This window comes from Condylostylus longicornis, unplaced genomic scaffold, assembly GCF_029603195.1.
Source record: "Condylostylus longicornis isolate FDR11 unplaced genomic scaffold, ASM2960319v2 ptg000001l, whole genome shotgun sequence".
NCBI lineage: Eukaryota > Metazoa > Arthropoda > Insecta > Diptera > Dolichopodidae > Condylostylus > Condylostylus longicornis.
This window is the reverse complement of record NW_026577970.1, coordinates 7,327,118-7,344,709: the sequence shown is the minus strand read 5'-3', so window position 1 is coordinate 7,344,709 and position 17,592 is coordinate 7,327,118. Positions and strand designations below refer to the sequence as shown.

The window sequence follows — 17,592 nt, the reverse complement described above, 5'->3', positions numbered from 1 at the left end:
TGTAGTTAAGTACATTGCGTTACATCCGTCTATTGAACAAACTTGTGATGGTAACTCTAATAAATATTAAAAGTTAGGAAAAGGAACTAAAATTAAAAATTTTTTGTGTTGTTTTTACTCTTTTCTTCATTTTTCTTTTTCTATAAACAATTCTACAATTCAAGATGTTACCTACCTGTTAATAAGGTTCAAAGTAAAAAAAAAAAAACAAGGGAAGAATAATATGCTAAGGTGCTACGTAAAGGGACTATACGCCTCTACCTGTTAAAATAATGAGTACAACAAGTAAATAACAAAACAAAAAGATAACAAAAAATTACCAGGAATTATAAAACATTTTGTTATGATTCACTCTTCTGTATAACAACTAACACCTATACGTACATACATGCATATTTATACATAGATATCTGTGTAGGTATTTTTATTTTAACAAAATCATTTGTGTATACGCGTATGTGTTATTCTCTCAGCTATTTTTTTAATAAAATTCCTTCTCTTCTCCTCACCTCTTACATGCAATTCTCTTAAATAGAATTTTAACAACGAAGGGCAAAGAAAAATTTCTCCTATTTTTAGATTATATAAAAAGTATTTTCGATATTTTTCGGTATTTTTTTGGTATTATTGTTAAAAATGTTGCCATTGTTTGTAATGTTGTTGTTTATTGTTCTAACCTATATTTATCGTAATGTATTGTAGCTATTTTTAATATTATCTAAGTAATAATTTTGTTGTTGTCATAATTATTATGAAATACTTATATAAATTTTTTCTTTATGATTTCATTATTAACATTTGTAGCACAGGTAATTCCCAGGAATCTTTGAGGAATTTTAATATTCTCGATATTCAAAGGCAAGGTAGTTAAACTTGGAATCGAAGTAAAACTAATGAATATAAGTGATAAGGAAATATTGAAAATGAGTACCTACATACTTATATATGCAATTACAGCTACAAAAATTTAGCTTTTATGTGTTATAACTTAGGCTGTTATAACATATAAAATTCTTAATTCTATTCTAATGTCGACTTGTCGAAAATTAAAAGAAAGCGGCAATGAACAGACGTTGTAGATTTTTTCAAATTTTTTTGAACGATATTTTGTATTTCAGTTTTAGCTTTTCTCGGGACATTTTTCCAAACACTGCGTAATCTGTTCTCTACGTTATCTTTTCCAAATGATGTGTAATTTATTGATTTTTTTCAATGTCGTTTTCGAAACTTAGGGTTAAGGAGGATAGATTTGTTAAATAGTCGCTAAATAAAAATTACTGTACTTTTCAAAAAATTCGCAAGGGTTCTTACCCATAATGGAAAACTTATACTCCTCAAATAGATATTCGTACAAAAACATGTTTTAGTCCGAATCAAAACACTTTTTTTTGACATTGCCTTGCGATTAAGATATTGAAGATTTTTAAGGATTTTATATTTGATAGAAATTTAGTTGTGCAATGGCTTTCGCATTTTTCCTTATATATGCCGAGCTTCTCCCATCTATCCCATATTTTTAGTAAAAAAAAAAAAGGATGACTTCCTGCCTCACTCGAGAAATTTTACGTAATTTGGTTGTTTATTTTTTCAAGAATTTTTACAAAAAAAACAGAAGAATATAAGAAAAATCCAGGTGAATAATAAAAGCGATAAAAATTAAAAAATTCCATTCTACATAATGTTAAGGTGGGTCATGTCAGGTTAAATTTTTTTTTTTTTTATATCAAATTTTTAAGTCAAAAAGAAGAATTCTAAGATAAAATTTAAGATTCTTGTCTTCTTTTTTATTTTAGATTCCAAAATTTTTTTTTTAATTTTTTATTAGTCTGAGTTATGGAATAGAAGAACCTTTTTTATTAACTTAGTATATAATTTTAAAAATAATCAAAAGAAATACTGGAAAACACTAAAAAAACTAGTGTAAAAAGAGAATGAAGAAGAAAAATACACAAAAATTTAATGGGGTTACGGTTTGAAATATTAGGTTTGAGAAATAGAAAAAAGGAAAGGATCATAGGTAACTCTTAATAATTTTATAACTTCTTATTTACCTTCCTTTGGGAAAAAATTACAAAAATTAATGTTTTGTTATGGGATTTTAGTTAATTATTATGAAGAGAGAAGTTTTACAATTCTCGATAATTATTTAATCCTACCTATCTAATGTAATCATTCAAATGGCGTTAAAATATAATTTTTCGGTAAAGATGAAATAAAATAAGAAATTCCTTTTTTTTTTATTTTATTTTTAAAATTTCTTTGAGAATTTTAGTTAAAAACTTCTTGGGTATTTCCAAAATTTTTTAAAAATTTCCTGAATTTTAGGTTTCCAATGATTATTATTTTAATAGAATTAGGAATTTTAATAACTGTGAGAAGATAAAGTAAAAATTTTAAAGTATAAACTATTTCAAAAGAAGAACCGAAAAATTAACTGACTGTATGCTTACCAGTTAATTGTAAATTTTAAACGGAAAGGATTAATAACTTATGCCGAATTTTTATAGAAATCTAAAATTTTTTTGAAATAGGTTTACATTAAAAATTGCTTTGATTATTATTTCCTAAATAAGCATAAGAAATGCTTAATATTTTTATGATCTGTAAAATTTTTACTCTTAAATTTAATTGAAATGAATGAACAATTTTCCGGAATTTTTTTTTAATTTTAAAATTTTTGCTTTTAAGGCAATTAATCTATCCCTTGCTTTTTTTCTCTTCTTTGTCCATATAAGAAATAAATTAAAAATATATTGAATTCATATAGGAAATTGAAAAAAATTTTTACGACAATTTTAAATGGTTGTTCTTTCAAGTTGTAGGCATTCTGCCTCGGGAATACAAGATAAATATTGTAGGTTTTAAATTTTTTACTTTAAAGTACTAAATCTATTGTCTATGCCATCTATGGCAGGCTACTCAACTACTTAGTTAAAATCCTGTAATGATTAAACAATGAAATAATTTGACGAGTCATAAGTGGAAATCTCATATTTTTTGGATTGGTTTTTAATTGCAAATAAGCTATATAGTACACCACTATAGTGTTGACCTTAACTATAGTGTTTTAATAATTTCAATATTTCATTTAAAAGTAAGTTCTTTAATCATATTTCAAATATCGAAAACAATTTTAAAATCTGTTCAAATATTGTGTTTAAAATATCTTAATCCAAAGTAACAGCCAAATCTAGAATAAATCTCTAGAAATTACTAGAAATTTCCAAAAAAAAAGTACTTGTATTCAACAATCTTTATGTACGTTTAGCCTGTTACACGTTAGTCAAGTAAATTTATTTGTTATTTTATTGCTATTTATAAAAATAAACAAAATTTTGGAGTGAAATATGATTGACTTTAGGGCTAAATGTAACAATATGTCATGTAATGCAAAAAAAAAAGCATAAAAAATCAATGTGTACTTAAGTACGTAGAAATTCTGTGTGTTTTTAATCTTCTTATCTTATTTATTATTTTTTAATTCGACAATTTTTATGTGTGTTTTCAGAGCACACATATACTTGGAACAATGTGTTGTAAATCATATTAAAAAACAACCTATGAGAAATTTTTTAGGGTTATAAATTAATCATGTTTGTATTGTACTTCGCACTGTCAATACTGTCATTTATAAAAATAAATAGTAATAAATTTTAACAAGTTTAGATATTGCAAGCTGTTAAGTTCAAAATCTCGGTCAACATGATTTTTACTGTCACTTAATATTGCATTGCTTACACCTTCAAATTAATAATTTTTCTTACTTAATCTTAATTAAAATTTGGCTGTATTTATAACTGTTATATTACTTTTAACTTACCACATTTGAATCTTAAATTATATAGGTATACTTATTTTATTTAGGACCTGGCTGCTCTAGCTTAATATATGTTTTATTTTAGAATTTTCTTTTGGCGCAGTAATTAAATACCAATTTTACTTTTTATTAAATAACCATTATTTGTATGTATGTATAAAGTCTTATGACAGCTTAACTTTAATTCTATGTGTTTAGGCGATTATATTCATACACACATATTATATTTGTATGTATATAGTGAGATTAATAAAGAGAAACTACACTTTAAAATTGCTTGCAAGATTATTAAAAAGGACAGAATGAAAGTGAAGAAATGATGAAAAAAATTAAAATTATAAGAATAATAATATATTTAGCATGATGAACTGAACTGGCCCTTATCCAAGAATAAATTACATTTGCAAACAAAAAATCAAAATCGAATTTTTATTGAATACAAAGGTATTGGTTAATTCTTGGTCATGTTGTATGTGTTCTAATTCTTATTTACTGAATCAAAAATCAAAACTATCTTACATGGCTCTATCAATAAGACGCGCCATATGATATTCTCCGGCCCATTAATATTTGCAAATGTACGGGAAACTCGCTTATTAAGTTAAACATTTGCACAATAGAAGAGAGACACAATTTTGAACTGTTGTTGTACATTTTTCAAAAAGATTGCTGAAAAAAATTTAGTATAAAATAACAATATTTTTCTCAATAACTCCTAAATCAGGTAGCATGATGACTCATATATCAAATTGAAGCTCAGTTTACAAGGCTCAGTTGAAAAATTTGAGGAAGCTCCAAAGTTACCTCACCCAGGAAATTGATGTTTTTTAAAAATAGAAAGTAAAAAGTTCAAATTTTTCGAACTTTAAAATCATGTATAATTCCAAAATCTGAACAGATTGTAAATATTTTCAATATTCATGAGAAAGCCCTTCTTCTGAAGTTTACAAATTAAATATAAAAATCCGCTGATCTCATACAGGGGTGGATTTATACTTAAAATTTCACAAAGTAAAAAAATCACTCAATATTGAATTTAAGCATCTGTTACTGCGAACCTGTTGAGCTATGAATATCGTCTCCATAAAAAGGTCTTTTCTACTCCTGAAACGCTACACAATGTTATATAGCACTTTGATACGACACACTCTGTATATATGTATAGTAGAGTACCTACGTATGTATATCGTACAATGCATTAACTCATTGATTTTTAAGATTTCTAGACTGTATTAGATTTCTATTTTGAATGCAAATTTATTTAAATTTTTACACTTTTCTTATATAGGTAAATAACGTGTTGATCGAAAAAAGTTTTTCGCAATTTTTCTCAAAATTGATTTTTTCGATTTAAAACATTTTGTCACTGCGATACATAAGTATTTATATCAAATCACAAAATTCAAAAGTTTTTTTTGCTTGAAGAATTAAAAATCTTGTTTATCACCTGAAAGGCATTATTATTGTAACAAAAAAAGAAAATAACAAAACAAAAATAGTGTAACATGTAACATTTTTTATAACTTAGGGAGCAACATGGCATTATAAGACATACAGATATATATCCTGTATATACCTACGTACTTATAAGTAATAATAATAAAGACTCAAGTCACGGTTAACATGAGTATTTTTTTTTTATTTGAAAACTTTAATTCGTACACTCTGATATGCTTATATATTGTGTATTTTCTTATTATTAAGCTCACTATACGTAACTGTATACAAATATAATATGTGTGTGCATGCATGTAATCGTCTAAACACAATATTAAAGTTAAGCTATCATAAAACTTTGTAAAATTATAAAAATAATAATAAGAAGTAGAAGAAAAAATAAATAAAGTACAACATAAGTAATGAAAAGTCGGTAAAAATCAGAGAAACAAAAATAACAATAACAACAAATATAAAAGAGAAAAGAGTAAAAAGTCAGGTAAAATTATTTGTTATACGCGAGTCTCTTGTAAAAAAAAGAGAAAAGTACTTATACAAAAACACAATACAGAAAGTAATCTTTTACCGGCAAAGCTACTTTAATGATTTTCGATTTAATAAACATGTTCTGGGTCGCTGTATTTTTGGTTATTATAAAAAATATTGTGTTGCCCAAAAGAAAAAATCAAAAGAAAAACCTCAATAATATTAAAAAAAAAAAAAACAAATCACTCATTTTCCTTACTTTCTTTTATATTGTAAAACAAGTAAGTAGTTTTATTTGCTGCTATCTATATCTAGCAGCAAATAATAATAGTAAGAGTAGCAACTACCATAATAATTTTTAAGTAGTTATTCATTCATAAAAATGTGGGTGGCCTAACTGATCTCTAAAATATTATAAATTTACATTTTCTTTCTAAATTTAATATAATTATACTCAAATATAAGTATACATATATACGTATGTATAGAAATTATTATGCATTTATTTTTTGAATTTTAATATTTAATTTTAGACAGATGTTTAATATTCTGCTTGATAGTTTTATAATGTTCGAAAGAGATTCACCGATATTTTACCAAATTTTACCAAATTAATACGGTAGATAATTATTTAAAAATTGATGTTCAATCAAACCCCTTGTCATAATTTCCCTCGTTAGTATTTCGGGGTTTCGACGAAGTAACTAAAATCTTGTCCGACAAATGAAACGTATATCATTTATGTCAATATGAAATGTTCTATTTAAAGGTCCCGAAAACTGGGGGGCAGTATATAAACAAGGGGTCTTTAATTTTTCCAAACCTTGAATAAAAATGTAAGCATTACGGAGATATGAAGTGTGGAATTACTCATTAAGTGGCAATTAGTTTTGTACTTATTAAGTAATTTTAATTCAGATGCAAGAACCTTAATTTTTTATAATAAATCTGTCTTTATTCCTTAGAAATGACAACTTTTGCTTTAACTTTTAAAATTTATATGAACAAATGAATAGGAGAGTAACTTTAAATTCGATTCTAATAATTTTGTCCGATATTGTGACAAAATTATATCTCGTTTTGTTGTTTTTGTTTTTTCAATTTTTTTTCATAATTTATTGAAATTGCATTGTCCTTGGTTACTTACTATAATTTATTTTATTTTCAGGAACGAGTAGGTTTTTTTTTACATTTTAATATCTAATTAATTTTTATATAAGGTCAGTTTTTGCAATTTTAATATAATGCCACATTCGGAACTAAATTCAGAGAATTGAAATTACAAATTAGAGCACTGGTTGGCATGACTAGGGTACGATTTAAGCGATGTAGAATTTATTGCACTGTTAAGGATAAAACTTCATTATATTTTTAGGTGCAATTTGGATAATTTTTTTTGTAGAAATAATAAGTATAATGAAGAAAACTACCATATTCAAATAAGGGCTATGGAGTTAATTTAAAAAATAAATTTTGTGAATTATTTCTAATGGCGATTTTGATACCCAGTAATTACATTATAAGCGATTATTATGCTGCTATTTGTTTAATACTTACAATATTAATTCCATTATAATTACTCATATTCTGGTTTTATATATAAAAACTCCAATCAAACACAACAAAATCACCTTACATAAAATCGGTGAAATTTTTTAAAATGTCATAATCTTTCACTTATTTTCTAAGTACATTGTTACTAACACTAATTACTGTACATTCATACAAAAATTTTTTTATTCTTTTCTTTTTTACCAAAAACAAAAAAAAAAATAAAGTTCAAAAAAAAGTATGACACAGTAGCACTTTAGATCCAATTTACTTGGATTGACATTTTAATTATAATATAATAATATTTAAAATGACATTAAAAATATGACAATGTTCGTCGTTCTCTCTTGTCCGTCCATTTAACAAAAAAACCGAAAAAAAAACGCTTATGAAGCATTACAATTTTTTTTTTCGTTTAATTCTTTGTGACTTTTATTGTAAATTTTCTGACACTACTTTATGTACTTAAAAAGAAAAAAAAATGGTTTTCAAAAGTAATAGAAGAGAGCGAAAAGAAAAATTATGAATAAAGCAAAATACAAAAAAAAAATTTAATTATTATTAAGAATTATTTTTTCCAAAAAAAAAATTAAAGAAATGTTAAAAAAAATGTTAGAAAAGAAAAATTTAAAAATTGCTTAAAGCATTCTGCCTATATTGTAATAAAAAAATTAAGAAAACAAGCACAGAAAATGAAAAGGAACCGAAATTCCATCAAGACAAGACAAGATAAAAGAGAGAGAGAGAATGAAAAAAAATTAAAAGAATTTGTTTTGTACTAAGGTAGGTACCGGGTTCTTGTATAACAAATTCAAAAACGTATAACAGATTTGTAAAACGGTTTGATATAACTTTATATAAAAGTTAAACGGTAAAATTGAAATTTTGGTGAAATAATTTTGACAGATTTACAGCTAGATTTCGGCAAAATGCGGCTAGAAAAACTTACTTGCCGCATACTATTGTGTAATGAACGATGCATATCGTAACTAAATTAACCATGGTAAAAAGGAAAACTAACTCTAACTCGAGTATCTCATCACCTAATTCGTAGAAGTTCACCCGTGCTTTGCCTAATAATTAGAAGATTTTAAATTTCCTTTATCTAAAATTATCATCCAAGCAACGTAAGTGAACATAAACACCACGTCCGTCTGAAGCATTTATGTATACGAACTTGACACACTACAAACATGTTCAAACTGAAAGACTATTTATTGCCTTCATATTTCGATCAGTAAGATTTTTCACTCTAATTTTTCTCGCGATAACCTTATTTTTTCCCGATCAGCTCCTCTATATGTGTTCCAATACTTTCAATACTAAAGTTGAATTGATGAGTACTGTTTCATCGTATTGAAGTTTAATTATTTTGACTTGAACTGACTAGTCTCTAACAAGCGTCCATATTTCGTTACAAGTAACATGAACTGAACTTTTCGAAAATTTTCGAAAACGAAGTTCACGAAGTGCAGGGTATAAAAACCTATTTTAATAAAATTTGAGTACTATTATTTTCGAAAGTTAAAATGTATGTGGCATAATGATTTATTCCTGAAATTTTATTATTTGAATTTATTGAATAATAATTATTTGTAATTAGAAATATTTTTCAAATTTAAAAGATATTTAATTAAAAAGTACAGGAGATGAATTTTTATTCTTAATTAGCTACAGCCTTAATTAATAGTTTTAATTATTTTCAGCTCAAATTTTTTAAGGTTATAAAATTAATGAACAGGAAAATGTAGCTTTATTTAAATAGTATATTAAATTTTAAATTAAAGGTATTTTCGGAAGAGCACTTACTATATGTGTGATTACACTAAATCAAGAAGGTTCGTTGTATGAATTTTCGCAATATGAGGAAATTTTTCTAAGAATTATAATTACACGTTTAAAGGCACACAATTTTTACTTTGATCGACTGCTACACTTTTAAAAATTCAAAAGTTCTGACATTTAATTTCGAAAAGATATGCATAAACATATTCCAAATTGACAGAAAAAAATAATTTAGAAAGCGCTGCAGTTAAAATATCACTGATTCATTAATAAACGAATCAATGAATCATCAAGAGGAGTATGACTTAAAATAGCTCAGCTCAGAAGCGACGAACATGGTTCATGATGAAAGTATTGATGTTTTAGGAGGAGTTTGTCGCTATATGAGATAAAGTGTCACAAAATATTCTTGAACTAATGTTATGCGAGATGTCGTTTTACAACGAATTGGTGTACTCAACTTATAATATTTCAAAAAACAATTCTATATAAGTACATAAGTACGCTTAAATAAGTAACTTTTCTCAGAATTTCGATTTCAATAAAATTTTACTTGATTTACTTAAATCTGAATTTAAAGTGCTATGGATAATATTGTTCAGTATACCGAGGTATCACTTGAAACCAGTACATTATTAATTATTCAAATTAAACTTTATATTAATCAATCGCAGCTCAAACATATTAATAAATTGTTAAAGTATCTGAGAGTGGTCTAAATTGTACTCTATTGTATTTCAAAGAAAACAAAAAAAAATTTACTTCAGATTTTTGTTTTGTTGTCTTGGTTAATTTCCGCTTTTATATATTTTCTTTTGTTTAAAAATTTTAAAGAAAACGAAAATTCAAAATGAAAAGAAAAATGACTAAAATTTTCTTTAAAAAAATTTTCTAAGAAAAACAAAAGAATTGAAATGAAAAACTGAATTTTATGATTTGTTTTTTTTTTTTTCATTTCATGGGTACTTATTTGAATATTTTGAAATTATTTTCATGCCATGAGTCTTTTATTTCATACAACAATTCATACTTCATACAATCAGATGTTTCATACAAATACATGAATGTGTGTATATGTGTACGTATCCAAAATGAATTTATAAATGGAAATAAGCATTTTTCTTTTGATGTAAAATTTAATAAAGTTTAAACTGATGGAATCATATTGCTTTTCTTTTCTGTTCTCGTTTCTCTCTTGTTCTTATTCTTTTTTGTTATATACGTATAACATATGTATATATGTGTGTAGATACTTCTCTTTTTGCTTGATATACTTACTTAGAAATGAAAATGATATTTTATTGTTATAATAAATTTGATTAACTTTTATTAAGTTTCTTAAAAAAGTAAAAAAAGTAAAAAATAAATGATTTTATTATAATTTTATTGAATCTTGAAATTATTTAAATTTTACTAAGCAGCAAAAAAATAAAATTTAAATTACTTTAAATACTTACTTTTATATAGAATAAATTTTGTCTCTCCTTCAGAATTTAAGATTATTTTTAATATGTAATTGAAAATATCAGTATGAAAATGATGCTTTTTGCTACATACTTAAGTAATTATCCGATAATCAACTGTAAAAATGTAAAATTTCCAATTTTTTTTCGCAGATTTTTTTCCAGCATTATACGAACATTGGGACAAAATAGGAGACTTTATTGTTTGCAAAATTGTTTTATATAATTTGAGTAAAGTAGCTCGAAACAAGAAATATGTCAATACAACTTAAAGGCATTAAGCAATATTGGTTATGTATATAAATCCGGGGAAAAAAATTGTAAAATTGCGTTTTAATTGGGACTACTTTAAAAAGATTTTGAAATTTGTAGCTATGGTATTGGTACTTAATTCATATGTCAATGTCATCCAAAATTTAACTTAAGCTAGATTTAAAGTCAATATTCGGACGTCACTTCAATAGCATTTTTACACAAATTGTGAAATTTTTACACAAAATATCAATTTATTTTGCCTTCTATTTTCTGTCTTTTGCCTTCCGTATCGTGTCTTCTGCCTTTTGTCTTCTGTCTTCTGCCTTGTGTCTTCTGTCTTCTGTCTTTTGTCTTTTTTGTCTTCTATCTTCTGTCTTCTGTCTTCCGTCTTCCGTCTTCTATATTCTGTCTTCTGCCTTGTGTCTTCTGTCTTTTGTCTTTTTTGTCTTCTGTCTTCTCTCTTCTGTCTTCTATCTTCTGTCTTCTGTTTTCCGTCTTCCGTCTTCTATATTCTGTCTTCTGACTTGTGTCTTCTATCTTCTGTCTTCTGTCTTCTGTTTTCTGTGTTCTGTCTTCTATCTTCTGTCTTCCGTCTTCTATATTCTGTCTTCTGCCTTGTGTCTTCTGTCTTTTTTGTCTTCTGTCTTCTATCTTCTGTCTTCTATCTTTTATCTTCTGTCTTCTGTCTTCCGTCTTCTGGCTTCTATATTCTATCTTCTGTCTTCCGTCTTCTGTCTCCTATATTCTGTCTTCTGTCTTGTGTCTTCTATATTCTGTCTTCTGTCTTCTTCAGATACATAATTTCGGTATAAATAAGAAACTAAGCTGCAAATAGATGTAGCTTGGGTTCGTCAAAATTTTTTTAACTTTGTACTCAGATGGCCTGTAAACATTCAATTCGGAGCTATCGCTCTAAATTTTACAAATCTATCGATTTTTCAACTTTTGATTTTAATTAATCATATTATTTACAATCTTTTATTATTGTCTTACAGTTATTTGAAATTTTAATAATAAATTTAGATCAGGTCAAATAATTTTCAGTTCATGGCATGTGTATTATAGGTTCAAATTGTCTTACTTTTCAATCCATTTTGCACACAAAACCTTGATTTAATTTTTCTTTTCTAAATTGAAATTCGAAATTGATTTTTATGAAATATCTTGTCGGTTAGCTGTCAATATAGCCATCATTTTATTCGTGTAAATATGTGATTGTAGATCGAATTTAATAATAAATTTATTTAATATGATTTAGGGTTGCTATTTTCACTTCTTTTTTTGCGATCTGGTTTAATAAAAGCATTTTAACTTTTGTCGTAATCGTATTTGTTATAATTGTTTTTTTTTTCTCTTAACAAAATATTCTCACATTCTTATCTCTCATATCATTTTATGTAGCACATAACCATAGATTTCCTTTTTACATTGTTGATAAAAAAAAAAAAATAAGTAGCTTTCATAACCTTTATTTTTATTAAAAAAAAAAAAGAAAAATCTTTTTCGATTGAACAGCTAAAAAATGGGCTCATGTATGAAAAAGAGGAGGGCAAAAAAAAAAGCTTTTAAATTTTTCTCTATTTTTTTTATCTATTAAATTTAATTTCTTTTCTTTTGTTTATTTTATTTTTTTTCTATTTTTCCTTTTTTTTACATATTTCTTAAGACCTTACATAACTTTACTCACATAAACTTTTGCTTACTTATTCATCTATTTGGTTACTATATTAAAATAAAGGTAACAACAATAAGAGTATATAAAGGCAGAAAAAGAAGAACAAAAATAAAATGAGAAAAAAAAAGAGAAAATAAAAAATCTACTTTTGTTTTTCTCATGTAAAGCATTAATCTACTGTCATGATGAATTTATATATTATCACAAGTTCAAAAATGTTACTTGAACTCTCTTTACTTATTTTCATTATTATAAAATCTTTTTTGGCTTTATCAACAATTTAGAGTTGCCAACCAATTTAAAACAAAAAAAATACAGTTAGCTAAGTGATTATTTAAAAATAATCGGGAGTAAAGCTGTCGTTAAACGTAAATTTTTTTTATTGAACTTCGCTATTCAAAAGTAATAATAAGCATACACGATTTTCATTAAATTTTAACATTGAAAGTGCCCTTGTAGATTATAGATTGTAAACGCGGGGTAACAATGCACCACGACCACGTAGAAGTGAAAGCGCCCTTAGTATAATCTCAAAATGAATTTCTTATAAAAATTTGCTTAACACGTTCGGTTCAAGCGTCGCATGTATGTGACGTATCAGTTTTTGCTTTTGAGCCCGGGGTCGCAAATGTTTGGCGTGACTATCTTATCAGTTTTTGCTACGGTATTGCACTATTTTTGTGGAAAAAACAGATTTAATAGGTTATAGAACAATGAAATAACTGCAAAATGTTCTTCGTCTGAAAATAATAATATTTTTTTTATTCTAATTCTATAAATATAATATTAAAAAATCCAATGTCATTTAGAGTCGTTTCATAAGAAAAAATTCCATGATCTGTGGTACAAGCTTTTCTTCTCAAGCTGCGGTAGCGAACGTGTTAAGCGTATTGTATACCTTTTAAATAAAGCATGGATATATTAATTGTTTTTAGAATTATTTTTAAATTTACTGAAAGTCATGCATATTCGGCTTTTTGCTTATATACTTGTCATATACGTGTTAAACGAAAAAAAAATAACGTTAATTTATATCAGAACACTACTTAACTCAATTTTTCCCTTATGCGACTCTGGATCGGACACTAGAAATAGAAATGAATTACTTGAAATTAGTTACCCTTCTGAATGAGCTTAATAAAATATTCATCTAAAATTTTGAATTGAAAGGCACTTAAAACTAGTTTTTGCGTTCTAAAACTGTTATAACTGTAGTAATTTGGAAGCAAATGGTAATAATCGTCCATTTCCCTAAATTTATACCTTTTGGCATTCTTTTTCATTTTCACATATTTTCTTATACTTACTTATTTCATTTTCTTTTCATACAAAAAAAAAAAGAAAAAATTTAAAGACTGTAATTCACGTTTTTACTACAATATATGAGATTAGAATGAATATAACTACCAAAAATAATAATAAAAAAATAAAATTAAAAGAAAAAAAAATAAGTGGAAAATCAGTAAACTTTTCCTTTAATATTGGATAAGAGTAGAATAGCTGCTGAGTACATAGCAAATAAAACAAAAGCATAATATGAAAAAAAAACAAAAAAAAAACAAAGAGAGAGGGAGAAAATGTTCAAGTTCTTATCAGAATTTTTGCAGTTTTTTTACTTAAAAAATAATCTTTCGCTATAAATTTTCTAAATAAATTTTGAAGTTTTTCAACACAAGGCAAAAACAAAAAAAAAAACCCAAACGAGAGAAAAAAAAATAAAAATAATAAACTAAAAACAAAAGGAATGTCTACTGTTGCTCTTTTTTCTCTTTTTTTCACTCTTTTCTGTTGTTTGTTTATTCTTTTGTTGCTGCTGCTGCTGTTGCTAATGCTACTGTTACTGTTCTTTGCTACTTACGAGTATACCATACTTTAATAAAAATATTTTCTTTAAAATATCAAAAAAGTATGCTTGGTATTGGTTGGTTAAAAAATTTTCTTATTTTGTTTTCGGTTCTTTGTATTTTTTAGTAAGTCTTATATAGAAAGGAATTAGTTAACTTGACAGTTCAGACGGAGTACTAAAATAAAAGAATTCAATTTTTTGTTTTTGTTTCTGTGCAAAAGCTTAAATGTTTTTGTTGGTTTATTCTGGAATTTTCTCAAAATGTACCTATTATGTATAAAGCTAGTTACTTTTTAAGTAAAATATTTATTTTAAAATTAAAATTTCAAAAGATGGAATTTAATTTCAGAAAAAAAAAAAAATAATTTTCTCAATAAGGTTTATTAAATTTAAATTTAAAAAGATTGTTAAAAATTGTGGACAGGGAAGCGCATAGATTCTATTAAAATTTCTGAAATAATTTCATTTAAATAAGAATTTAATAATTATATTTGAGAAAATATTCGATATCCGCACAAGTTCTTCGAGATTTTTTACGTAAGAGCGCAAATACTAATATTTTATTAAATTTTGGTTATTTATAGGAGCAGCATATAAATATTGAACCTCAAGACTTATATAGAAGAAGGTTAGAATAGAAAGACAACACTTCCGTGCCTTTCTTCGCGAAATGTAGCCCAAAAACACGATAGAGCAAAATTAATGATTAATTTGTTTGACTATTTTTAGGAATTTATGATTGGTCTAAAGTTGCCAACTTTTTGATATGTCTGACGACAATTTGAGTCCGCCTTTCATTGTCTCCTAATGATTTTTATCGCCTATAATAAAAAACAAGATAAGAGGGCGAATTTCTCGGTATTATATTTTTCTTGACAAAAACAAAATTATAAAATTTTTATTTTCACTACATGTTATACTTGAAATCTACGAGTACATTTGTTAATGCCTCAATGTTTGTCAAAACTAGCAACTGACAAAAAAGTAAATTTAATTTCTTGTAGTTACAATTTTTGACTAAAAACAATTTTATTTGAAACTACACTTATTTTTCTCTTAATTAACAATAATTTTAATTTTTGTTTCTTTTTCATTTCAGGTAAGTTTTGCTATTTTTATATCAGAGACAACAACCAGAATTTTTGCATGCTGCAATAAAATAAGTACTAGAAATTCTAATTTTGAGTAAGATTTTTTAAATTAATATGTAATATTTATTATACAAAAGTGTCGTGCTAATAAAGATAATTAAAATGAAATCGTGACCAGCAATATTATGTATTTAAACTATTACACATGTTTGTAGTTAATTACCATAAAACGGAAAATCATAACTACAATAATAACACCAAAAAATACCAAATTATTTGGTATTTAAGCTCAAAATGTCATAAATAAACAAAATAAAGTAGGACCTCTATAACTCGAAGCCACAGTGAGACGCTAAAACATTTCAAGTTATGGAGATTTCGACTTGAAGATAAAAAAAAAAGGCTAGGCCAATGTTCAAGGGACCTTATGAGTTCCTTCGAGGTGAAAGAGATTTTCAATTTGTAGAGGTTCGAGTTGTGGAGGCTCCACTGTATTTCATTTTCATGTAGTAAGTTTATATATTGCACAATATTTTTAGTGCCTCGAAATAACTACCGCTTTCTGACAAGTTCAAATTTTATATGTTAATTTAGCTTTTAAACTATAGGTGGTTACAACTTGATGCAATTTAAAAATTTGTGTGTCGACATTGCTGGAGCTTGAAATGCCTTTATTGTTACACTTACACAACTCAATATTCCAAATATGTATATAAGTCGTAATATCTAACATGTCTCTTCATATATCAAGAGCATCGCAGGATTTCGAAAATTCGCTTAAAAACGGACAATCTTTTTTATTATAGTTTAGCCGGAAAATGCATTTGAAAATTTTTTAAATTATATGTAAAATTTAAAATATAATTTTTAAATTTTATAACCTTCTTTCATTTTAACTAACCTTCAATTATCCTCCACTAATGATTTACTTTAAATACTAATGATTATTTACTGCTCAAATATAAATTATAGCGTTATATACTAGAAAAAATTGTTCTAATCTTAATATAATTTTCTAATTTAAATCCAAATTACCCAATTATGTAGGTTTTAAAGTAAAAAAAAAAAATTCGTTATTTATGTTTTAAGTAATGTTTATAGATCAAGAGAAAGAAAAATAAAAACAAAATATAAAAGAATCTGCAGCCCACCCGAATTTTAAATCACTTTAAGGCTTCTTTATCCATATTGTGAAAAACAAAGTAAAAATAAGAAAAAAAAATTTAAAATTTTTGCATATTTCTAGCAAATTTTCAATTCTCTTAAAGAAAATTTTAAAATAAATAAAAATAAAAATGAAAAAAAAATAAATGCATTGCTGTATACGAAAATCTCTCTAACCTCAAAAAATACCATAAATTTTTTCCAAGTATAATTTTCCTATGCTTTTCCTATACCATTTAACAATAATATCACATATGTACATACTATATATAAATAAATATGTAAATATATTATTTAAAATAATAGTTAGTGGTATTATAATAAAATTTCGCCCACAAAATTATAATAAGAAACGACAGTACAATAGATGTACAAAATATTTTGAAATTTGCATTTTATTTTTCTTATATTAATGTGTTCTCTTTCTTACACATTAATAATATTAATGTGCAAGAATAAAGAGAAAAAAAAACTAGTGTATTAGAAGAACAGAGGAAATTTTAGTATTTTGATATTAAAATAGTTGAAAATATTGGCTAATTTTTAAATAAATAATCATTTTTTTTTTAAATCTTATTAAATAGTACGCCTGCAGATATGCAATTTTTTGTTAACTGTATTATATAGAAATAAAAAAAGCTTTGCATTGAATTACTTGAAATATTAATCAAATCATTATTTTGCATAGTATTTTAATTGAGATAATTTTCTTGAAAAACTAGAATAATATTGTATTTGACCACCCACCACTCTTGTTCTACATAAACTACTAATAAATTATATACCTGGACTTATATTAACCAGAACAATTACTATGCCCATTTACTATCAAATTTATTGAACCTGAGGGTAATTTTAGATTTCCACGAAAATTGGAAACAACTTACAGAGGCTGAAAAAATGTAGGCTCGTACGGGTTTGATAATAAACTAATTACTAACTGGGAAAAGTTTTCTTAAGAAATTGTTGTAAAGTAACAAAGTTTTCGCTTAAAAATTGGTCATTAATTTGAATGTTGAAAA

General features: G+C 25.5%; 1 long non-coding RNA gene across 2 annotated transcripts in view; it reads left to right on the top strand.

Annotated features, from left to right (window-relative positions):
- LOC129612314 (uncharacterized) overlaps positions 1 to 17,592 on the top strand; it is a 98,172-nt gene that overhangs the window by 30,550 nt on the left and 50,030 nt on the right. Inside the window, exon 3 of one of the 2 annotated variants that reach the window (XR_008697223.1) lies at positions 15,415 to 15,620. The exons of the other annotated variant lie outside the window; for it this stretch is intronic. This is a non-coding gene — a long non-coding RNA (uncharacterized LOC129612314). Of the gene's footprint in view, positions 1 to 15,414; positions 15,621 to 17,592 lie in introns of those variants that run through there. 2 annotated transcript variants of the gene reach the window in all.